The 26141-nt window shown below is 40.2% G+C and overlaps 1 pseudogene; it reads right to left on the bottom strand.

Annotated features, from left to right (window-relative positions):
* Positions 1-20494, bottom strand: part of LOC110305829 — a 33496-nt pseudogene extending 13002 nt beyond the window's left edge.
* Between the last annotated feature and the right edge of the window lie 5647 nt (positions 20495-26141).

Below are 26141 nucleotides of genomic sequence, written 5' to 3'. Positions count from 1 at the left end.
GTCAGGCAACCCTGCGCTCCCGCTACCCCGGCGCTGATCCAGCCGGATGAGCTTTTCTATGATTTTATTGAGAAGGATATTTTCAGTTCATTTGAACTAGGAAATTTCACCCTCTTCTATCCTATTATTCCTAGGTTTGATCTTTTCATAGCTTTGCAAATTTCCTGGATGTTTTGAGTTAGAAACTTTTCAGATTTGGCATTTTCTTTGATAGATGTATTTATTTCTTTTATTGTATCTTCTATTCCTGAGATTCTCTGTTCCATCTCTTGTATTCTGTTAGTGATACTTATATCTGTAGTTTCTGTTCTCTTTCCTAGGTTTTCAATCTCCAGGGTCGCCTCCATTTCTATTTTCTTTGTTGATTCTATTTCCATCTTTAGGTCTTGAACAGTCTTATTCATTTTCTTCACATGTTTCATTGTATGTTCCAGTATTTCTTTAAGGAATTTATTTGTTTCCTCTTTAAAGGGTTCTATCAGTTTGAATATGTTTTCCTGTATTTCTTTAAGAGATTTATTTATTTCCTCATTAAAAACCTCTATCATATTCATAAGATGAGATTGAATACCATAGCCTTGCTCTTCAGGTGTGTTAGTATATCCAAGACTTGCTATAGTAAAAGAGCTGAGCTTTAATGTACCATATTGTACTGAGGTTCTGTTGATTTTGTTCTTACACTTGCCTTTAGCCATCTAGTTATCGATGGTGTTGGCTGGCCTAGTAGTCCCTGGGAATAGCAATCATCTGGGATTGGTTCTCCCAGATGACAGCAGGCCCCACAGAATGTAAGCAGAGCTGTGGGCTGGGGTATGGAGTACAGATCCTCAATTGCAGGAATAGGTATGGATGGGAGAGTGGAGCTGTTTGTCCTGTGTTTCCCAGATTAGAGCAAGCCTCCTAGGAGGCAGACAGAGCTGTGGGCTAGGGAATGGGGTGCAGATCTGTGGTTGCATGTACAGGTGTGGATCAGAAGGAAGATGGAGCTCTGAAAGGACTGCCCATATGTTTTTTTTTTAAAGAACACACTCAATATTTCTGTCCTCTGAAACATAGTGGATTTTCATGGGTTCAAATTGTATATAAGTACTCTCTGCAATTGATTTAGTATGGTTTATTTCAAAAGGCCATTGTTCATTGCTAGTTCTCTTCACTTGCACTTATGTATGTTTACAGAACACCCAAAGATCTTGCTCTCCTAAACATGCTACATTTTCAATTGTTTAGCCTGTGTCTAGTAATGTCTACAGTGGATGTATCAACATTTTTTACAAATAGGCCACTGTTCCTGATAGTTTTCATTTGTGCATATGTTTGTAAAGAGGACACATGGAGTTCCTGCTCTCTGAATCTTACTAAGTTCTTTAGTGTTTAAACTGTATTTAGTGATCTCTACAATGATGTTGTATGGTTTTTACAAATGACCACTTTTCTTTGATCATATTCAATTGCTTATATGTTCCTTAAAAATGACCCTCAAAGTTCTTTCAAGATAAGAAAACTGCACAAAAACAGTGATCTATATTTAAATCCATGCTACATCCATCCTAGTGATTACTAGATATAGTTTAAATATGTGAAAGCAAAATATGTTTAAGAAATCAAGAATTTTGAGTGTTCTGTTCTCCTCACACATTCACAAACACACATTCACACAGACACAAACACACAAACAGAAACAGTAAAACACAATCATCCACAAATATAAACATACACACACATATTCACTTACATATACAAACACATATTCGTACAGACCACATACAGACCACACCAACACACACATTCACAGATACTCATACACAAACACGCATACTCACACATACACAAACTTACTTATATACACAAAGACATATACTCATTTACACACAAACACATACATTTACACACAATCACATAAAATTATATATGCACACACTCACATACTCATACACACACAAACACACTCTCAAACACACAAAAACAATCACACTCACGGACACAAAACACACACTTACACTCATACATTCAAACAAGCACACTGACACACAGTAACACCCATTCACATACACTCACAGACCTAAACACTCACACACAAAAAAACACATAAAACAAAATATACTCACACACATAAACACACATACTCACAAACATACATAAACAAACACACACATAAAACACACAAATTGACACATACTCACACACACATATACCAAAAACACACATTCAAACATGAAAACATATACATCTCATACACAAACACATACACACAAACATAATCACATACACAAACACACATACACACTTATTACAAGAACACTCACACAAATAAATACACACATTCAAACATATAAAAACAAACACAAACACAAAGACATACAAACTCCCTCACACACATTCACAAATACTCACACAAACTCACAAACACACACATAAATGCGTAATACTCACAAAACACAAATATTTACACAGACACATACATTCAAACATGCTCACTCACAAACACACAGTCACACACACAAAAAAACACTTACACACAAAGAAACATACTCAGTGACACACAAACACATTTATTGCAGGATATTTGATTACCCTGTGAACTTTAAAATTGTATTGTTTACCAGAAAAACTTGTTTCTAGCTGTGGTATGGCTGACCCTTGGTCCCAAACAATAATAATAAAGTTACTTTGTAGAAGGAAGACCCATTGATCTAATTGAGTGTTAGACAAAGTGATGAATCAGAGAAAGATTTGACAGAATAGGATATGCTCAACTCTCATGAGAAGAGAGGAAAGGGAAGCTACTTATGACAGCAGTGCAGTGAGAAAAAAAAAAAAGGCAGTTTTTCTGGGACAGCTGTACAGATACAGGTTGCATAGAGAGAACAAGCTAAACATAGATGAAGACAGAACGAACCAGAGAATGGGAAGGAACCAGAAGATTAGACAGATTTCCAGAGTTAATTTGAGGCCAAACAGAAGCTAAGAAGTCAAGAGAAGCTAGATTGAAACAGTCAGCAAGTCTCAGAGACTTAAAACATTCTAGGCCTAGATAAGATTGTATGGAGGCTAAAGCCTCTAGGCCTAAGTTAGCAGACAGAGGCAGTAAGCATTGAGAGACCTAAGTGAGAAAAATAAGCTTAAGCAGAGGACCAGGTCACAGGATGAAATACATCTGGCCAGCTGCAGCTGCTGGGAGTGGCTGGTTCTATTAGATAATGTTTCCTAGCAACACTCCCTTTCCTGCATTCTTTGCACTCAGGAGATCCAGATGGCTGGGCCAGAGGCTTGCAGCCTTGGCACCTAAAACAATAGGTGCCAACCTAAATCATTTTAAAGGTCAACTTCCCCATAAACTTTTTACCCAATCATGTAATGTCAAGGCTTGGAACCCCCCACTTTTGACTTTTTACTCTACAAATCCCTTCCCCTAGACCTCAAAGTCACTCTCCTATCCTATTGCATCAAGAAGGTTTGTGGCCCAAGCTCAAGCTTAAACAAAGACTCTCATATACTTGCATTGGAGTTGTGGTTCCTGGTGGTCTCTTTGGGGTTTTTGCAATCTGGGCAAAACAGCATCAGATACAACAATCACTACAGAAGAATAAAAGTTACTTTTACACATGCACAAAAAAAGTTACTCACACACACAAATACACATTCTCATATACACAGAAATACATAGAAAATCATACACTTGTACACACAGAGACAGATGCATTTCAGTCTTCCTGGACCCCAATGACAATGTCCTAATGTCAGCTGTCTAGGTGAACAATACTGTTTCTATGCTAATCATTCAGACATAATTTTTTTAAAAGTCTAAACTTAATAAAATAAAGAAACAGAGAAAGGAAGAGAACAAAATGCTGACAAAGTCTGGTATAAAAGTTTGTTTAACTGGTCCCCCTGGCCTCAGAGGAAATGTTTGAGTCAGTGATTTGACTGACTGGGACAACTCAAAGAGGTGATTGTTAAGGCCTGCTGCCCTAGCATAGCTGTAACCATTTTGTTCCATGCATGCCAGCTTTTTCATATTGTTGCTGTAATATGCCTACCAGTCATTGATACAGAAAAATAACTTGATTTAGAGCTACATACTCTGTTACGTTCTGTATGTTATGAGGTTTGTTAACCTTAAGAAATTCTACAACTACAAGCTTCATTTAGGACCCATCAAATTAAAGATCAATATTATGATCAACTATTATGATCATAATATTGAGATCAATAAATATTAAGATCAATATTAAGATCAATAAATATTAAGATCACAATATTAAGATCAATAAATTAAAGATCAACTATTATGTCTAAACTGGATTGCGTCAGGGAAAACCACCAGGCAGCACTTCCAACACCTGCATATGAGCTCATTGTGGGCTTTGTGATTTTAGCCTTTATAAGCTGGCCCCAAGAAACATCCATTACACAGCTTTAAGCTGTTGCCCTGGTTGGTTAGTCTTGGGGAGTGCATTCCATAAACCATGCCTGTTTAACTGAGATCAATGTGGTTTGTGGGGCAACTCCTATACTCCAACAGAGCTTATCAAGATGGAAGCCACCATGCGAATGGCAGTTGTCATCTCTGGTGACCACACCATGATGAAAGCAACCATTTGACTTCACTGATATCTCCATTGGTAAAACCAACCATGTAACATAAACCAGAATAGCAGCAGAATGTTGCTCCAGGAAGAGGAAAAGATTCCTCTGTACTTCCAAAAGAAACTGGCAAAGCAAGGTCTTCCTTTGACATATCCTCACATAGGATTAGTTTGCAAAGGAAGCCTAGAAGAAACAGAGGTTCCTCTCAGCCCAAGTAAAACATGAAGACCAGATCCTCAACCAAAATAACAACAACAACAATAAGCAACAACTAACAACTTTGGCCACCTACACACATGGTATGGTGTAACGTCATCTGACTTCTTAGTGCACGAGGCATTCTCAGGGTTCACAGACAGACAAGAAGCAGGTCAGCAACATCCATGTGCATCTTATCTTCTAGATTGTCCTGGGGAAAGTATTTCATGCTCACCATATGCTCCCAGCGAACCCTGTCTACTTCTTCCATGAGACTTCAGTTGATCATAAAGCTTTAGATAGAATCAGATGCTGCTAAACACCTCTTCCTACTTTGACTGACTGGTGGCATCATTTGATAAAATCTGTTGATAACATTGACCTGCAAGGCAAAGCAACTCTCACTGTAATTGCTTAGTCCTGCCCCAAGTGAAATGGGAGAGGTTTTCTTGAGTTTACTGTCAGTGCTTTGAAATGTCTCCTGAGCTGGGAGAGGATGTATATGTCTTTAATCCAATCATTGAGGAAGCTGAAGAAGGCAGATCTCTGATTTGCAGGCCATCCTGCTGTACTTACTGAGTTCCTGAAATGTCTTGGGTACACAGAAAGACTCTGCCTCAAAGAGAAAATTAAAAATAAAAAGGTACCTGGACTGGGAATGGTAATGCAGGCTTTTAATACTAACACCAGGAAGACGAGCAGCCATATGTGAATTCAAGAGCAGACTTTCCTACATTGAGTTCTAGGCTACTCAATGATGCATAGCTAAACCATATCTTAAGTAAACTAGCAAACAAATTAATAAATCACCCAGAGCCAGTGACCTCAGACAGTTCATGCAATAAAAGTCTCCCAGGCATAGCAACTTAATTTATTGTGTTCCTAGACCTCATCTGTAAGAAGAAAAAAGACACCTGCATTTGTCCTTTGATCTTCATGTAAACACTGAGGGACACTCCCCTCACACATATAACTAATTAATTAATTAACCAAGGGGTCCCAGAACAGAAACATACTGACCATAGATAGTCCTGATCCATGTGTAAAGAAGGCCCCAATTCAGGGCTAGCAGTGGTGGCACATGCCTTTGATCCCAGTATTCTGGGCACAAGGGCAGGCTAATCTCTGAGTTTAAGGCCAGCATGATCTACAGTGCCAATCCCAGAGCAGCCAGAGCTATACAAAAAAACCCATGTCTCAACAAAGCAAAGAAACAAATAGAGAGATACCAAATCAACGAAATGAAACTATAGACAGTGTTCGGGGGCCTTTTTGGGCAAATCGGTCTTTATGCATTTTTGATGAATAAATGAGGTGGTTCACAGCAGGCTGGACATGCTATCTATCTTCTGTCCTTTTTGTCAAATGTCATTGGTCAATTTTTTTAAGAGTTATAAAATGAGTTTAATGCTGTTTGCAAAAGCAAAAGCTTACTAAATTGATATATATATATATATATATATATATATATGTCTTTTTTGACATTTTATTTTTTTATTAGATATTTTCCTTATGTACATTTCAAATGCTATCCCGAAAATTCCCCATAACTTTCCCCCGCCCTGCTCCCCTACCCATCCACTCCCACTTCTTGGCCCTGACATTCCCCTGTACTGGGGCATATAAAGTTTGCAAGACCAAGGGGCCTCTCTTCCCAGTGATGGCCGACTAGGCCATCTTCTGCTACATATGCAGCTAGAGACACGAGCTCTGGGGGTACTGGTTAGTTCATATTGTTGTTCCACCTATAGGGTTGCAGACCCCTTCAGCTCCTTGGGTGCTTTCTTTAGCTTCTCCATTGGGGGCCCTGTGTTCCATCTTATAGATGACTGTGAGCATCCACTTCTATATTTGCCAGGCACTGGCATAGCCTCATATGAGACAGCTATACCAGGCTCCCTTCATCAAAATCTTGCTGGCATATGCAATAGTGTCTGGGTTTGGTGGATGATTATGGGATGGATCCCCAGGTGGGGTAGTCTCTGGATAGACCATCCTTTCGTCTTAGCTCCAAACTTTGTCTCTGTAACTCCTTTCATGGGTATTTTGTTCCCTATTCTAAGGAGGAATGAAGTATCCACCCATTGGTCTTCCCTCTTCTTGATTTTCTTGTGTTTTGCAAATTGTATCTTGGGTGTTCTATGTTTCTGGGCTAATATCCACTTATCAGTGAGTACATATCTAATGACTTCTTTTGTGACTGGGTTACCTCACTAAGGGTGATATCCTCCAGATACATCCATTTGTCCAAGAATTTCATAAATTCATTGTTTTTAATAGCTGAGTAGTACTCCATTGTGTGAATGTACCACATTTTCGGTATCCATTCTTCTGTTGAGGGACATCTGGGTTCTTTCCAGCTTCTGGCTATTATAAATAAGGCTGCTATGAACATAGTGGAGCATGTGTTCTTATTACCAGTTAGAACTTCTGGGTATATGCCCAGGAGAGGTATTGCTGGATCTTCCGGTAGTATTATGTCCAATATTCTGAGGAACCTCCAGACTGACTTCCAGAATGATTGTACAAGCTTGCAATCCCACCAGCAGTGGAGGAGTGTTCCTCTTTCTCCACATTCTCACCAGCATCTGCTGTCACCTGAATTTTTTATCTTAGCCATTCTGACTGGTGTGAGGTAGAATCTCAAGGTTGTTTTGATTTGCATTTCCCTGTTGATTAAGGATGTTGAACATTTTTTCAGGTGCTTCTCAGCCATTCAGTATTCCTCAGTAATGAGTTAGTATCTACTAACCGGTGACATAGCACCACTGTCTCCATCTGATACCCTGCCATTTGGAGTTAGAAGACTGTGAGAAATCCTAAGAAAGAGGTATGGGTGAGCAGCCACAGTTACTCCTGGAGGACGCCTGGGGCTACCAGAATGTATCTTTGGATTTGGTTTTGTTTTGTTTTCAGTTTTTGTAACCCTGGAAGTTCTTTTGTTATGGCAGGTAGATTCAAAGAGACTAGAGAAAGACCAAAGTATAGAAGAAGAGAGAAGGGTTGAGTGGAGGCTGGAAAGATATCTCAGCAGTTAAAATCAGAGGATCTGGGTTTGGTTCCCACTACCCACACAGAGGCTATCAGCCACCTGTACTCCAGTTCCAGGATAGGCAAAGATATCTTTTGGATTCCACCCACACCTGTCAAGCTCATGGTGCATCTACCCATACAAGCAGGCAAAACACTTATAGACATAAGGAGAGAGAGAGAGAGAGAGAGAGAGAGAGAGAGAGAGAGAGAGAGAGAGAGAACGGTGTACAGGTCTGAGTTTCAGCCAAGTTACAAAAAGAATTCCTTAGGCAGAAAACCCTGGATTCCTCTTTACTCAACGGAGCCACAAAAATGTCAGAACCATGCAGGCAGTCAAAATCACCTACAACCGTGTACTACAGTATTGCTTCAATTTACATGGGAAGTATTGTTTGATGGGAAATAGTAAGCAAAGTTGCTCACCATAACCATAAAAGACTCTCTCTGAATGGCTACCCAGGGACCATCAGTCTTTACAAATTCGTTTTTTCAGTGTTATTCCTTCTAGATTTAGATGGTAATACTACATATATGGCTTAACTTAAAGTTGTTCCATAAATGACACTGGTCCCAAAGATATGGAAATGACGGGCTACCCTAAATAAAAGAATGCTGTAAGATTCTGGATATTTGTGTAAAATAGCAATAGGTATAGTTGTACTTCTAAACAAAGTACATGTAGATTTACTAACCTGTTTATTTTTATATTTTTTGTATGGACCTTTTTTCTCAAATATTTTTGTTTGTTTACTATTGGGAGGTGGATAGTAGTGCACGCCTTGACATAAGAGAAGAACTTATAGAAGTTAGTTCTTACCTTCCACCATATGGGTCCCAAGGGTCCTCAGGTTTGGCAAAAAAACACCTTGACCCTCTGAGCTATCTAACTAGACATTTTTTAAGCAGTACAAGGTCAGCCACTTTGGCTTTTAAAATATCACCTGTAAAACTTAGTTTTACATTTTTATATTAATGTTTTAATTACTCCTGTGCTGCCTGTGCCCTGGACTACTCAATGTCCGACTCTACCAGCCCTTGGGGGTGGGAGGTGAGGTGGCCCAGAGTCAACAACACAAACTCTGGAAGCAGATAAGAAATTCCGCAGCAAGCTCTTTTAATACCCTCCACCCATATCCCACTGGTCCCAAGAAATATTTCTTCTAAACAGCAGTGTCCGATTGTCTGGCATTGTCTGTACCAGCAATCCTTGGTCTCTCAGGCAGTCCTCACTTAGATCCTGCAGGTGATGCTTTTGCAGCTGTGCCCCCTCTCCCTACCCCTCCCTGGCATTTACATAGAGGTGGCACTGCCATTCCTGTTACTATTCGTATCTGCCCAGTGTCTCTGGTTTCTTCATTTCTCATGAATGTTCTCATGGGATTATAAAATTTGAGCTTATACTGTGCACCCAGAAAGGACACACTATAATGTCTGCAATCACACATTCATCTTAGGTGTCAATTACTGAAAATCGTATTTTGGAACAGAGACTTTCTGTTTCTGTTTAGCCTAGAACTATTTACATAGACCAGGATGTTCACTCCCTGATATCTGCCTGTCTCTGCCATCCTCCTTGAGTTCTCAGACTAATAGTGGGCCACCACCATAACAGGCTGTTTCTTCGTTCCTTTTAGCTTGTTATAAATTATGCTATATGTTTATAGAATTTATGACATCTGACATGATTTGTAGAATAAGAACTTTTACCTGGGTACTTGGAGACAGTATTCTATTAGATTAGACAGAAGACACTGGTCTGAGTTGTCCAGGGATATTCAGTACCCTGGGTTCCCTTGCATTAATAATATGTCTGAAAGTCCTTCGTTTGGACTTTTTCCAGGTTGAGGGGTGAGCATGAATCTCATTGGACATCAAGTGTGCCTTTCCTTATGACTAAGATTGGGCTTCCTTTTGAGACAAGAAATGTTCTTGTGATGAGGGTGACTCGGATTTCCCCCTACTCTCAGACTTGAGCAAACTAAGGCAACTATGTGAAAAAGACACTGCTCAGGTGCAATAAACTCTTGCTTCCACAAGGTGGCACCCCAGACCTAGTATGCACATCCTCATTTCTTCAGGAGACACGCATGGCGACATTTGGCCAGAAGAGGTCGCAGCAACACCAGCCTTCTGTTTTCCTGCTTGTTGAGTGAGCTACCACTAAGTGGCAACCACCCTAATGGACAGCAGAGGGCTGTGGTCAGAATGGAGTCCTTTAGTTTAAGTCCTGTTGCTATTATGAATTAGAAGTTGACATAAGGCCCTATTCCATCATTATTATGGTGAAGATTTTTGTTGATATTAATATAAACACTATTATGTGAGTGAGTGTGTGTGTGTGTGTATACTTATATAAGAATAAAAAAGGCTGAGATAATTCATTTTCACCTGAAGACAGTATAACACTTATGAAAACCCCAAGGATCTCAGTGAAAACTCCATTATCAACATCAAGGACATTTTTCAAGCTGATTGACCATTAATTATTATACATGAATTGTCGAAAAAAATCAAAGCAAAAGCACATGTTAATGAATATTGAACAAAAAGACTAGATGTATATTTAGTTCTTAAATTTATTTTTGTTTTACTCAGTGTGTGTGTGCTTCTATGTTTCTTGCAGATACATAAAAGCATGACTGTCTCTGTGACATGAACAAAGTAAAACTGCACTGAGAGATAAAGAGAAATGATAGGAGAGGTGAGAAAAGGGAGGATAATAGTGTGTGGGGGGGGGGGGGAAATATGCCCAGCATACAGTACATACTTATATGAAAAATACACACACACACACACACAGTAGCATCAAGGCATTCCTTAGGTAAAAAGAATTTGCTGCACCCTATAGGTGGAACAACAATATGAACTAACTAGTACCCCCAGAGCTTGTGTCTCTAGCTGCATATGTAGCAGAAGATGGCCTAGTCGGCCATCACTGGGAAGAGAGGCCCCTTGGTCTTGCAAACTTTATATGCCCCAATACAGGGGAAAGCCAGGGCCAAGAAATGGGAGTGGGTGGGTAGGGGAGTAGGGCGGGGGGGAGGGTCTAGGGAACTTTCGAGATAGCATTTGAAATGTAAATGAAGAAAATATCTAATAAAAAAAAAAAAAAAAAGAATTTGCTGCTGCACAAGAATAATGCCTGAATTCAATCCCTGGGAGCCGTGGTGGAAGCTAACTGAAAACTGTGGTACACAATACATGCAGATACACATGCATACAATAACAGATAAAAACTTTGAAAATTAATAAGCATTTGCATGTGGAGGACCAAGTGTCAGGAGCTGGAGATGGGGGCCCCCCTCCAACATTCACTTGCCCCTAAAAGCCCCAGATCACAGATTAGGCCAGGCTAATGTATCCTAGAGTGTGGCAGACAGATGATAGACAGACAGACAGTTGTGTATGTATGTGTGGCAGAGGCCACACAACTATTTAAAAATATGGAATTGCTGGTCATTTAGTTTAGTTTTAAGACCTGTCCTGACCCCTAACAAAGCAGGCAGTGGCAGAGACAAAGTCTCCAGCTAGCAGAATGAGTCAGGTTCACTGTGTGTTGGAATGCTGGGTGCTTGCAGCCTGCTCATGAGTCTGCACAGTCACAGCCTGTCTACTGTGCTCCTCATATTCTGTGAAACCCCCTGTTGTCGTGGAAATCCGGATAAAGCAAGCAAGAACTTTTGTACAAAATACTTTATCAGGAATCTCAGGCTCCTCCAGCTTCCTCAAAGAAGGGCTAAAGCCCTTTAGGGGTATCTAATAATTTTGTATGTAATAAATGGGGAGGGGTACTTGGCTCAATTAAAAGAGCCAAAGCCACTTTAGGTGATTTTAAATTTGTATCTTAAAAAAAAAAAAAAAACAAAAAAAAAAAACAGAAATTTCCTCTTTGTCCTCTGAAGTGTCATGAAATGAAAACAATTTAATAAATAAAGCTGCCTTCTCATCGTCTGAGCCTTTGCTCTATTATTTTTATCTTTTATCTTCCTGTCTGTTTTGGAGTCAACTGACCAGTTTTATCAAGGAGTTTGAATTACAATTTAATCAACTTTATGCTGTGGGTCTAAGCGATATCCTGCCAAACTGTACATCCCAAACTCATCAGTATGAAACTCACTCTGCCCTGGTAGGCAATGGTTGATTTCTAACATTTTACCTACATGTTCCCATATCTTTAAACTTAGAGAAACTTGGCAGGTGGTGTTGTTGCTGTTGTTGTTGTTTGTTTGTTTGTTTGTTTGTTTTGAATGAAAGTAAAGAATTTCTCTAAGCACTTCAGCAATTCCTCAGAGGAATCAGAATGCAGAAGCAGACCTCTCTAAAGGCTTAAGAAAAAAAGTAACACAAGTTTCCAGAGCTGCTTGGTGACCTCAGTGCCACAGACAGAGATAGTGAAGCATCTGTCCTTCCTTGTCTAGTTTGCCATCAGGCCAGAGCAACAGGCTTCAGTCAAAACCCAGGATATAGTATCCAGAGAAGTGCAGCAAGGAACTCAAATGTAATCCCCAACTCAGAGAATGTGGTACCTGAACAGAGTGGAACTTTACTCAGCCACAAATTGAAATAGTGACGTTTGCTCAGCAGTGGATGGAATGAGAAAATATGTGAAATGTTCCAGGCTCAGAAAGGCACAGGCCAACACCTCCTTCTCATAGGGCTAGCCACTTCTTGTCTCAATGTGTGTAGTCACTTCAGCTTTATAGCTAGGAAACGAAATGTCTCCGATTCTCATAGCCAGACAGCAGTGCTCAATCTTGATTGGTCCAAGAGAAGTCAATTCCCTGTAGAATTATTTTCCTCTCTGAGTAGGCATCTGACCTCAGAATGACATGGCTGGAGTCATGCAGTACATTTGCTGAGTTAGAGGAGAAAAGAGATCGTCTATGCAGCTGTGTGTTAAATATCCTGGAGCACCGTTGAAGAGTATTAGGTTGCCCTTTACACGAGAGGATGGGAGGGAGACTTGTAAGGAGGACCAGTACCTTGAATGAGCATCAGTGGTTTGGCTGATGTTATCTAAGTGTCCCAGAGCAGTTCTCCTTTGTGGGTGGATCGGCCATTTCTTTGGGCTCTCATTTTGTGTCAAGGATTGAGGTGGATAATCTATGTAGGATTCAGGAACCACTCCTCTTGGCTCCTTGGTGCACCCTACCTCTCCATGGTCTCTTTCAAACTCTCCTGTTTTTTCTCCTTTCTTCTCTGTGTTTGTCCTCATCTTTCTTTCTTTCTGTCTCTCTAGTCAAAGTGTTATGGAGTTTGCTTAGATCCAACAATACTCAAACACCAGGTCAAGACAGATGACAAAATTTATGTAATCAAGCTGTTACTGATCAATTAGGGCTGCAAAACAGGCTTGAGAGCTTGACTGCAACCTCAAGTCAGAATATCACAGAGTACTAAAGCTTGAAAATCAAAAACATCTTTGCCAAGTTATTGTATTTCATCACCAATCAGGACTTATGAATAAAGGCTTTACTTATGTGGTTGGTCTATGTCACCTGATACAGAATGTAGGTTTTACAGTACAACCAATCAAATCCATTTGTTCATTTGTAGTTAGGAACAGTCATTATGTTTTGGGGAACAAGGGATGAATAACAGGAGCTGAGGTTAGGAACAGTCATTATATTCTGGAACACAAGATGAATAACAGAAGCTGATCAGCTTTTTGAGAAGTCCTCAGCTCCCCTAGGACCTGGGACCTTAAACTTAATTCCCCCCTATAACTAAATAGAGTCTGAAAACAAAATGGCAGTACTTAAGAGACATTTCTTTTGCTTGTTCCCAATGAAAGGAAAGACTCCCTTAGCAGGTATCTGGTTTCAGCTGTCCTTGTTCTGCTTTAAGAAAGTTCAGTCTGGGCTGGAAAGATGGCTCAGCCAGTAAGAGCACTGACTGCTCTTCAGAAGGTCCTGAGTTCAAATCCCAGCAACCACATGGTGGCTCACAACCATCCATAAAGAAATGCCCTCTTCTGGAGTGTCTGAAGACAGCTACAGTGTACTCACATATAATAAATAAATAAATCTTAAAAAAAAAAAAAGACATTTCAGTCTGTGTGGCTTTCTCTTTTAATGAAGATCAACACTTGCTGAGAGAGTTGGCTCTTTTCCCACTTGCTGTGGACTGAGAAGATTGTTAGGACCCTATTCTGAGCCCTGCAGGAAGATCTCCTTGATGATGGAGTTTGAACGTCCAGTCTAATTCTCTGGTTTTCTATTGTCCTCTCTTATCTAGATTCCAGGAATCTTCTGCTAGAGATTCACACACACCCCAACTCTCTAAATTTCTTACATTTTTAAATTTTTGTTTTTATTATTTAAAACAAATTTTAAATTTAAATATCTTTTGATCATACTCATTTCCTCCCCCAAGTGCCTCTAGATCCTCTCCCCTTCCATATCCATCCAACTTTAAGCTTTCTCCAAGAGCTAACAAAAACTCAATACAACAAAATCCTCCAAAATAAACAAAAACAAACAAACAAAAATAAATAAAAATAAAACATACACACACACACACACACACACACACACACACACTGCATTATATTTCATACCAGAACTAAAGTTGAGTGCACACTTAGGAAATCTGACTGACTTACTAAAATGTACCAGGCCAAAGGAAACCATGGATTAAAGCAAATGACTGGGAGGATTCTTTCCTCAAGTCTGGGATGCCAGGAGCATAGAAAGGGTAAGAGGCTATGTAAAAGAATGTGCGTAAGGAAAGAAGTTTTAGAATGTTCGGGTGGAAGAACAGTCCCTCAAGCCCTCAAAGGCCACCTAAAAGGCAGCAGAAACCAGACAAACACACACCTGCTGTCCACCATGACTCTGTGCAAAAGGACTGATCAGTTTGGGAGAGGGGTCTGTCAGCCCTGAAATCTGAGCTGAAGGCTGTGTCTATTGTAATCCAAAGGATCAAGGCACTGACAGAGGGAAAACCTTTGTTTTGCAGAAGTAGAGGTAGCCTGCTGCTCCTCCTATCTCCAGCCAAGGCAGAATAACACAGCAAGATGGAGAGGCTAATCCCCTCTAAAAACCTTAATGTGTGGTGAGATACCTCTTCCCAGGACACAAGTACTAACTGAGGGGAGTGGCTGGTTAAAGATTAGAGGCCAGCAGATGAAAAAGGCTGGAGTTAAGTCTGAATGACCTCCCACTGTGTATACATGAGATACCTTCCACTGTGTATATACTTCCTAGGTACCCAGAAGATATTGAGGGAAGTGTGACTGACATTCTCTGGTTCAAGCTCTTAGTCCTCAATACCCATATCTAGAGTATCCAGACTAGAAGAACTATGGTCTAGGATTGATTAATATGAATGGTACAAAACTATGGATGGAAGACTATATATACATTTATATATACATGCAGGGGTGTGTGTGTGTGTATACCCATTATGTCTAAAGAGACAAAATCAAACTAGCATCTTCTCATTGGCATATAGAATGGCAGCCACTAGAAATCTGTCTTAATATGACAGATGGCTGATAGATAGATAGATAGATAGATAGATAGATAGATAGATAGATAGATAGATAGATAGATAGATAGACAAATAGAGATAATAGAAAGATAGATGATTTACAGATATATGTGGGACACTTAATGGACTAAAAAGATACTTGCTATAGAAATTTCTTACTGTCTTCTTCCCTGCAACTGGAGCTTTAGATGCCATTCTGAAGATGAACGTTTTGACTAAGTTTACCACTAGAGAATTTTTTGTGTATGCTAAATTGGGAAAATTCATGACTGATAAAGGTAGTGCTCCAAAATAAAATGCATTGAATATGCAGCCACTGAAATGTCACATATGTAGTCATTGGGAAAGCATGCTGTGCATGTATACATGATACGGTAATGTATCTTAGCAATTTAAAATTGAATACTGACAAATTATAATCTATGACGCCCTAGCTCATTGCCTTGGATTATGCTATGACTGGAGTAATGTACTGTGTCTTCCTAGGACTAAGTGTCTGGTGCTATGGTCTATGCTGTTGCTGTGGCAAAAATGGCTCAATGTCCAGCCCTAAAAGAAAACACTTATGGACACAATACCCTCTTCAAGTCTCAAGTAAAATAATGGAAGAGAAGCTGATAGAATATAAGTGCTGGAGGCAAGAATAGAGTAAAGAATATATCTTTGCTCTGGGCTTGACTTGGCCATTGCCATCATGGAGCAGAAGAGTGGGGGTCTGGAAAGATGTATGACCAGGGGAGCTGACCCGGAGCAAGAGTGAAATTGAAATGTGTCCAAACCCCGAAAATCTTATCCCAAGACCAGAAATAAGACTCCTTGTTCTGAGCCACGTGTCTCAAACCACATAAGCCATACAATCCCACCTCTGCCACTCTTGCGGTGGTCACATAATATGGCAGCCAGGTTTTAGGTTAAATTTCCTCTATCCTTATAAGGACATGTCCAGCAAGCACCCAGAATGTCTCTTTATGCAAATGAAGCATTCCCAGTACCTCAGCCCCAGTTGATTACATTAATTACATGTACATTACACTCACCCCCAACCCCCTACCCACTCCCCAAGGTTTATATATACTCCCTTTTCCCCACCAATAAGGAAATCTGTTTCACTGAAATATTTCTCCAGAGAAGACCAAGATCCTACCTAACCCACTCAACCTAGCCAAGCCTCATTTCCTCCAATACAGCCCAGTGTGCAATGATACCTGGATACCCTCAGGGGAAAAGCAGCTGATGCCCAACATGAGATGCAACAATTGGAAGTGTATTAGTCTCTTCTTCAGTCACTGATCATAGAAAACACCCCATGAGGCTATAGGTGTATGCTTGGCAGCAGATGGTATTGTAACGGGAGTAGAAACCATAGGCATTTGAGCAACTTCTTCACATAACTTGCTTGTGCCTTCAGGACCTGCTCAGGCCTGATCACTTATATACCACTTCCATTTGATAATAGACTGCTGCTGTGCGTGTCCTACTTTATGACTTAGTAAGACCTTTATTTGGGCCAGTTTATTTTATAGGAACTGTTAACTGATTACACTAAAAATATTTTACATTGGCATCTTGTCATCTCTTGTAATGTATGGAGTTTTCTATTGACTAATACTACCTATGAAACATTCTAGTAGTTACCAATCTAAAAAACTAATGTATTCCCTTCATGGGAGCAAAATTAATTCCAGGAATTTAGTTTCTAAAGTTCTGAGTTTTGTGCAGTCAGTTTTGTAGGGTTACAAAGAAACACTTTTTATTTCATTGTTTTTTATACACACAGAGAATCTTCTTTATAGAAATTCTGATAACTTTCGAATGCTAAGAACATTTTTCAGCCACAGTTTGGTAGTAAAGCACACACAAAGATCTAAAACTCCCCCAAAATGTTGCCTTTTAACTATCCCTCTCTAGGCTTCTTTACACAGGCCATAGGTTAGCATGGCATTTCCTTTCTCGGCTATTCTAAGTAGGTGGGATAAATGATGCTTTGTTTATTTCAAAGTTTCTTAAAAATCAATGAAACAGGTAATGTGAGACCCCGACTTAGAGCGTTTCTCCCTGGAAGGTAAAGCCTCTGGATGTTCCCCAAGCTTGTTTTCCCTGATCTCTAAAAATACAGCTAGAAAGAAGCTCTTTGTTCTCTATAGCCAGCAAAAGACCTTTTTGTTTCTATACTGTACAACCAGAGATGCCTGCCTTCCTGTGCCAAGGACATGGAGATAGAAGCTGGAGAGGAGGCTGCAGCTCACTCCCCCTCTCACCAAAAAGGAGCTGTAGCCAACTCTCCTTCCAACTCCTCCCAACTCTCCTCCCAACTCCTCCCAATTCCTCAGCTAGCTGTTAAAAGCCCCCTACTGTCACCACTCAGGGTCGAACTCCCCTGCCCTGCAGGGCGGAGGGACTCAGCTAGCTGATAATAAAACCTCTTGCAGTTTGCATCCAGGTGTGGTTTTCTCTCAGGACACTGGGGTGCTGGCCAGCTCATCCCTGGACTTGAGCGGAGGCCCAGCTTCGGGGGTCTTGTAGTAACACAGCTGTTAAACAAAACCACTGGATTATAGAAAGAATTGCTGAATTAATCTGCTTATATACCTAAGAGTGGGTTAACCTCAGAATATAAGTCATGAATTGTGTTGGAGAAGAGGGTTTTGTCTTGTTTCAACAAGAAGCAAAAGGCTGAGGATTCCTTCAAAGCTAATAAAAATTAGATTTGACCAAGAAATCCTCCTGAAATACTTTGACTACAGACATGGTGGGACATGAATAACCAATAAACCTTTGGCTACCTGGTCCTCATGACTTTTTATTGAATGCTATCCTTTCATATGGCCCAGATGGAGATTTATATTACAGTTTGATTATGCAATCCAAACAGACTTATAAACTTGACAGATACCTTTTCACATGCTCAAACATAGAACAGAGAATTATCATTTGTTGATTTGTGCACACTGTACATTCCATGTGTTGTTAAAGCAGAAATGTACCTACAATATAACCTTTAAAAGTTTGTGTGTCTTCAGAGCAAAAGTACCAGACACCACACCCAGCTAACAGCTTCCAGGACAAGCTTGACCAGGTCACAGCTTCCACCACAGACAGTCTAGAGTCTCTCCAGTGACAGATGACCTTCTACGAAACCAAAGGGCTCTGGACTTAATAACTGCTGAACACAGAAGTTCTTGCATTGCATTGGGGGAGGAATGTTGTTTCTATGTCAGTGAATCTGGACTGGTAGAACAAAACAAACAAATGTTCAAATATCTCTAGTGTAATCTCCAGGTATGCTATGGGCCCAACACCCATACCCCATGGTACTCAAATCCTTTGGCAGCTTGGCTTCTTCCTCTCCTTGGGCCCTTACTAGCCATTGGTACCCGAACCCTCCTAGCATCCTGCCTGATCTAATTTCTAAAATGGCAGATAAGTAGCATTGTAAAAATCACTGACAGTAAGGTTTGGGTTCAATGCCAAACCATTCCCAACACAAAGGCTAGTAACTGACAATATATATCTAGATCTATCTATCAATCTATCAATCAATTGATAATAATAAGAAAAATAAGTTTTTAAAAGGAAGTAAAACATAAAACAAAGCATTTTCATTTCTTGGAGACTTTTTAAAATCTGGAACAAATTGGGTGGAGGTTTAGATGTCAAATAACTTTTTCTGTCCTAGTAAGTCTCTCAGTTCATGACTAGTTTTTGTGTTTGTCTGCTACATATAATAATCAAGGTTCTCCACAGAAACACAGCAAGCAGATATCAATGCATTAGGTGACTCAAAAGATTATAAAGTGAAACGGTTTCATGATCTCTACAATTGAAAGAATCATGAGAGTCAGTAGTATAACTTAAACAGGTTGAAGGGACAGATGGGTAGAGGACAATGCTCTAAGTCTCTGGTAAGCTTTAGTGTAGAAACCCTATAGCATAGAAGTCTCACGACCGGAGAAAGTTTAATGTCCTTGTCAAAATAAGGGAGTGATTCAACCTTCTGTATTACAAACTTTCCAGGCCCTAAGTGAGTAATTTGTGCCACCTCACAGTGCTAAGCAGTGTCTCATGTACCAAATCAAATGCTAAGCTTTTCTGGAAACACCATGGCAGACAGAACAAAGAGTGGTATCATTGAATTTCTGTGGAATCTAAATAAAATCAACCATTACATTATATGATAGGTAACCTACAACAGAATCATAGTTATAGCATCCCTAAAGAGAGGTGTGAACTCCCTCAGGTCCATATTTAAATTTTCTCTAGGAAATGACTAAGCAGAACATAGGAAATTAATACTCAGTTCCACTCAGAGAGCTTCACAGACATTCATTCCTTAGGTGGAGAAACAACTTTTTAAAAGTCCAAGGAAACAATTCTAAGCATTGTGAAATGATAAAAGAGTGAGGTAAATATACCTATGCAGTTGAGAAAGAGACGCATGTGATTTACCAAACATTAAAACATACCATTTGAAGAGCACCAAGTAAATCGCTTATAAAGCCCTAAACTAATTTGACTTTTTACTTTGAAGTGTCTACTTGGTCACTTATCCAAATAAAATAACTAATGCCAAATAACAAAGTTGAGGGACATTGTGATGTTGGCTAGAAATTTTTAAGGCAGTGAAATCCAGACATCTATTAACATGACTAAGTCATTACTAAGACTGTATCAATCTCATCTGCCTCAGAATTGGGCATCTATAAAACTCAAGCAAGAGTCTGTAGTGAGTAAAAGATCTACCAACAAAGCTAACTACTCGTTTTGGTGCCATTGAGGGAATCCACTGAGCTGTTAGAAGCCTTGGAAACTTCTGATGCTCATACTTGGTGTAATTTTTAAATTACTTCAGGAGAACATTATGCAGATGAAGAACTGGTGAGTAATGGATCTGACACAAGTTCCAATTATTCCAAAAATCACCAAATATTGTCACCCATTAGATATGTGTTGTAGTAATAATTAACCAGGGGTTTCTACCCTGCCTTAGAACACTTAATTCCCAGATAAAAGATACAAAACATTTATATTTATAATAAGCCTTAGACAGCACTAGATCTGGACAGTTATCTACTCTCTATATCATTATGTCTACTTCCCTGCTAATAACCCCAAGATATGACTTGCCATGCCCCACCTAGGCCACTCTTACTCCGACTGACCGACCCTCATGGCCAGTTCTCATGATCCCTTATACCATGGTGCAATCTCCTCTCTCTACCTTCTCCCTCTCCTCTTGTGGTCTCTGCCTCAGACCAAGTCTGGGAACTGAAGCTCTGACTATCTCTTTTCTGCCCAGCTATAGATTGTAAGGGTCTTTATTCATCCAACAGTTTTAAACTAAGGGCCAAAATTACATAGCATCACTTGGTGTACTCGAGGATCTCCTTGTCCCTAGGGGCAACAAGATTTGGGGGTCAATATTTAGCATTACAATATGCAGCAAAAGACCAAACCTCAACAGATGTGAGCCATAATGGAGGGAATATTCTTGGATCTGGCATGGTCTAGCCGCTGTTCTCCTGTTGATATTTGCCATGGTTTCATAAGCTAAGTGACTGTTTTGTTGTCTGCTTTGGAGAAATGTCTCTGTAAGTCTTCACTCATTTTCTGCGTATGTATTCCTAACTACAGGTTTTGAACAAAACCTTTGAACATTACTATCTTCTTGGCTTTGCTGATGAGACAACCACTTTGTAATACTACAATATCCACTAGAGTTGAGCATGTGCCTGCATCTGACTCATTCTTGTTAGGATGGTCAGAATGCTGTTGTCTTCTAAAAGATAGGTAAGACTTTTGGGGGAAATGTTGAAAACAGCTTTGTTTTAAGTTTTTGCTTTAAAAAAAACTTTCAAACTATAATTATATTATTTCTCTCTTCCCTTTCCTCCCTCCAAACCCTTCTGTGGTGCTTTGAATAGATGGTTCTAAAGGGTTCATAGGGAGTGGCACTATTGGGAGAAGTGTTCTTTTTTAAAAAGTATGGCTTTGTTGGAGGAGATGTGTCACTGGGGGCAGAATTTGAGGTCTCAGAAGCTAAACCTTACATAGTGGCTCTTTTCCTGTTGCCTATAGATCAAGATGTAGAACTTTTGCTCTTTCTCCAGTTCCATGTCTGCCTGTATGCTACCATGCTCCCCCCCACCACCATGAAAATAATAGACTAAATGTCTGAAACTGTAAGCCAGCCCCAAATAAATGTTTTCCTTTATAAAAGTTGCCATGGTTATGGTGTCTCTTCACAGTACTAAAACCCTAACAAAGACAGACGTTGGTACCAGAGACTGGGGTATTTCTGTGATAGCCTGACCATTATGTTGTTTGAAGGAATGTGGACTTTGACACTTTGAATTTAAAAGCAGTTGAATGCTTTAAGCTGTGTTTAATGGGCCATCCTAGTAGGAACATTGAAGACAGTGGTACTGAGAATGATTTAAACTCAGGGGACCTGGATCAAGAGGTTTCAGAGAACAAGAATATTAATATGTGGTCTGGAAATCATTCCTATGATATTTTTGTGAAGAATGCGAAGGATGCTTTTTGGCCATATCTGAGACGTGTACCTGATGCTAAATTGAAGAGTTTTGGAATAATTGTAATGGCAGAGGAAATTTCAAAGCTGCCTAGTATTGACTCTGTTGTGGTTAACAACTTGTGGTTGTTAATGTTCATTTGGGGAGGTCACAGACTCACTGTTGTTTACTTGGGAAGAGCTAACATCTGAGAACAACCTACGCGGTGACGTCACTGAAGGGGATGCGCAGGAGCAGGATTCTCCGGCCTTCCGTTGCACAAACAGTGAAGTCACAGTGCAGCCCAGCCCCTATCTGAGCTACGGGCTGCCCAAGGACTTTGTAGACCTTTCCACCGGGGAGGATGCTCACAAGCTCATCGATTTCCTTAAGCTGAAAAGAAATGAGCAAGAGGACGACTGAGTGCTGCTTGGAGAACAGGCCAAGAGGGAAGCAGCTCTGGCAGAGGCCTCGCATAGAACACAGCTAGGGGCAGATGGTGGGCAGGATGCAAAATCATTGGCTTTTATATTCATGTATATTTACCTGGAAAAAGATGGAGGGCCTTTGGTACTTGTAAAAAAAAAAAAACCCAACATAATAAATAGATCTTAAACATAAGGAAGCATACTGTGATGGTTTATATATGCTTGGGCCAGGGAGTGGCGCTATTAGGAAGCGTGGCCTTTTTGGACTAGGTGTGTCACTGTGGGTTTGGGGTATAGCACCCTCACCCTAGCTGCCTGAAAGCCAGTTTTCTACTAGCAGCCTTCAGATGAAGATGTAGAACTCTCACCTTCTCCTGCACCATGCCTGCCTGGATGCTGCCATGTTCCCACTTTGATGACAATGGACTGAACCTCTGAACCTGTAAGCCAGCCCCAATTAAATGTTGTCCTTTTGAGAGTTGTCTTGGTCGTGGTGTCTGCTCCCAGCAGTAAAAACTTAACTAAGACACATACTGCTCTGAAAATAAAATAACTTTCTATGAAAAAAAAAAAAGTTCATTTCAATGAAGATCTAAAATGAAAAGGAGCAAGGTGAGCAGGGAAAGTTACAAAAGGTACAATTTGAGGAGAAAGGGGGCACCAGGAAGTGGAATGGAGCTAAGTCCTGTGTTTGAGGAAATATACATATTAAAGAAAAACGTGATATTAAAAGGAATAAAGGGAATGGTAACCACAGGATAAGACCCCACCCAGCTAAACTTCCAATTTGTGAAAAAGAATTAAAGAAGAGTTTAGGTCTAGGAATAGCAATAAATGCCTTTAATCACCAGGAGACAGAGACAAGCAAATATCTAAGTTCAACTCCAGCCTGGTTCACAGAGCAAGTTCCAGGACAGCCAAGCTTAGGTAAAAAAGGAAACCATAGAAAACAGAAATCTGGTGAAGATGTGATTGAATGAGGAGGCCATGTTCCAACCCCAGCAAACAACAGAATGTGGCAGCTTTGGCTATGTGCTTCTGGCTTTAGAGTCAAGGATAGAAGAAAGAGGTTATAGACTCTCCCTTCACAACTAAGAAAAGCCACTAGGGCCAGGCATGTGTCAGGGGTATCCATGGAGGCCTAGAAAAGCCATTATGTGAGGATGAAGCCTGGATTGCTTTGGAGACACCAAGATGTTGGAGATACCAAACCCATGGGATATCTGCCAAGGAGAGTTGCTAACAGAGAGTGAAACCAGCCCTTTAATAGAAGTGTGTTGCAATCAAAAAAAATGAAAGGAGTTGGAGATTTGAAGAGCATTTTGACATTTGACATTAAGATGGAGCTTGGAGATTGTCCAGCTGATTTTCAGTATTGCTTTGGTCGGCTAGTTCCTCACCATGCTCCCTTTCCTCCCTTTTGGAACAGTAACATATATTCTTTCTGTGTTATATGTTGCAAATATGTGATCTGCTTCTAATTTTAGTTTTACATGGAATTATATTTAAGAGATTGCATGAGTCTCAGAAGAGACTTCGAACTTTGGACTTTTAAACAATTTTAAGACTATTGAGACTATGGGTACTTTTGAAGTTGGACTAACTCCATTTTGCATTATGATATAGCTACAAGACCATGAAGGCCAGGGAGTGCAATGTGATGTTTTGAATAAAATGGCTTCCATAGGGTTTGACACTCTTAGGTGTGGCCTTATTGTAACAGGTATGGCTTTGTTGGAGGAGGTGTGTCACTAGGATCAGTCTTTGGGGTCTCAGAAGCTCAAGCCAGGCTTAGTGGCTCTCAGTCTTTTTGTGTTGCCTGTGGATCAAGACGAAGAACTCTCAGCTCCTTCTGCATGCTGTCATGTTTCCTCCCATGATACCTTCCATACAGCCTTTCTTGCTGTTTTTCAAGTTCGATGGCCTCTTTTTCACCAATTGTTTCTCTCTTTAAATACATAAATACAACCTACCCAGTCTGTGTGTATATGTTTTGGGCTTTGCCATTTGGTATTGGATAACCAATTAGTGTGCACTTTCTCCCACTCTCAGCATTCCACAGTTGCCTATAGTTCTTTATTTAGGCTTAAGCCCTCATAATCTTTTCCATTTCTCACTTTACCGTGTCCATTAGTGTAGTCCTTGTTTAGCTCCTGTTTAGAAAGTCATATTGGTAAGAATTTATGGTTCTAGCTTCTGACATTCCTAAGAGACACAATCTCACAGTGATTCCTGGGCCTTAGGTGTAAGATTTTTTTGTTGTTGTTGTAGATAGAATCAGTTGAGTCTAGGCTCCACAATTCAGCATTTTGATCAGTTATTGTTCTCTGTAATGCTCTCCATCTATTGCAAAGAGAATTTTCTTGATGAGAAATGAAGTTCACATTTATCTGTAGTTATAAGAGCAATTATTTAAAATGTAGTTGGAGATTATCCTACTTTAGTTAAGTGGCAATTGTAGTTGCAACTGTCCTCCAGAGCTCGAGGTTCCTCATTCCCACCTGCTATCCTATCAAGGCCCAATTTAATGCCCCATATGACTACCCTTGCATTTGGAGGAGGGTATTTGAAGGAAGCAGCTGGTCTTCATGCAGGCAAAGATCTTTGTTGGTCCCCTGAGTGTTGAGAAATAAACCAAGTGCTCAGGATTGCTGAGGTCCAGAGAGGTCAATTAACTTCTTTCTTATACTGTTAGTAAGTGGAACATGTCTATCTATGGTCAGCCTGACTTCTGTCTCTCCAATTTTGTGCTCTGTCTGGGAACTTAGTTCCTGCCCTCTCAAAGAGGCCCTGTCACTGTCTACACAGACATGTTCCTTTTGGACACATAAACTCCACATTGCCTGGGTTTACACACTAAGTAGAGAAAATAACACCTGCCTCTTCCAGTGGCTCAGCAAAGTCTAGTCTACATGTAGACTAGAAAAGAAAAATCGGGCTCACTCTAATCATTCCCTAGGGAGAAAAATCAAACTTCTCTATCTGAAACTGAGCTCCAATCAGTCTGTACCCAGCCTTGATACAAGAACCAGGCTCAATGACAGTTACATATGATGTCTGTCTTCGACTAGGAGGGTGAGCCCCCAGAATACTTTTGAAAAGGTTAATGAGGTCCAGAGCTACTTGTATCCAAGGGACCAAATTCACCTTTATCCTAAAGCTGCAGACTTCAGTTATCCACAACCCCTTCCTTCCCAAAACCACTCAGCTTAGACAAATGGTGAGATGTAGCTAAGAAAGCCCATCACTCGGTAGAAATTGGGCAGGAAAATGAATTCTACACTGAAAAGCACATTTGATTTGGGTTTCCAATACCCAAATTTCTAATGAATTAAGTTCTGTAGTTATCAAACAAGTAGTCTCTGGTGAAATTGGGCTTCCTAGTACCAGGTGGTACCACATACAGCTCCCAGTCTGATATGCCTACTGCTATAGATACACATGATCCCAAGGTGGGAATAAGTGCCACTTTTTTATTTCCTACTGGGCATTACATGTGCCTCATACAGAGATCAGCAAATAAAAGTAAAGATAAGTATATGATGCATCTCACATCTATTGATTGATCTCACATCTATTGGAGCATTTCTCCAGGGTGGATGGAATTATCAGTCCCGTTGCTCTGATAAGAAAATGTGAAATTATAGGAAGGAACTACAGAAGAAACACTAGGACACTCAAAAGAAAAAAAGAAAGAGAGTGAGGGAGGAAAGCCCATGACACAGATTTTAGGATAAAATTCTCCAACAGGAGCCCAACACAAGTCTCACCAAAGTAGTCGACAGATCAAGCACAAGTATTCTTTACATCCTGGTACTTCCTTTGACTTGCCATCCTAACAGGAACCAGTCAACAGGAACCCAGCACAGCTCTGCTGGTGCTGAAACCT

The sequence above is a fragment of the Mus caroli genome, chromosome 2 (genome assembly GCF_900094665.2).
Source record: "Mus caroli chromosome 2, CAROLI_EIJ_v1.1, whole genome shotgun sequence".
Classification (NCBI taxonomy): Eukaryota; Metazoa; Chordata; class Mammalia; order Rodentia; family Muridae; genus Mus; species Mus caroli.
Note: the sequence above shows the minus strand (reverse complement) of the source record. Positions and strands in the feature narration are given on the sequence as shown.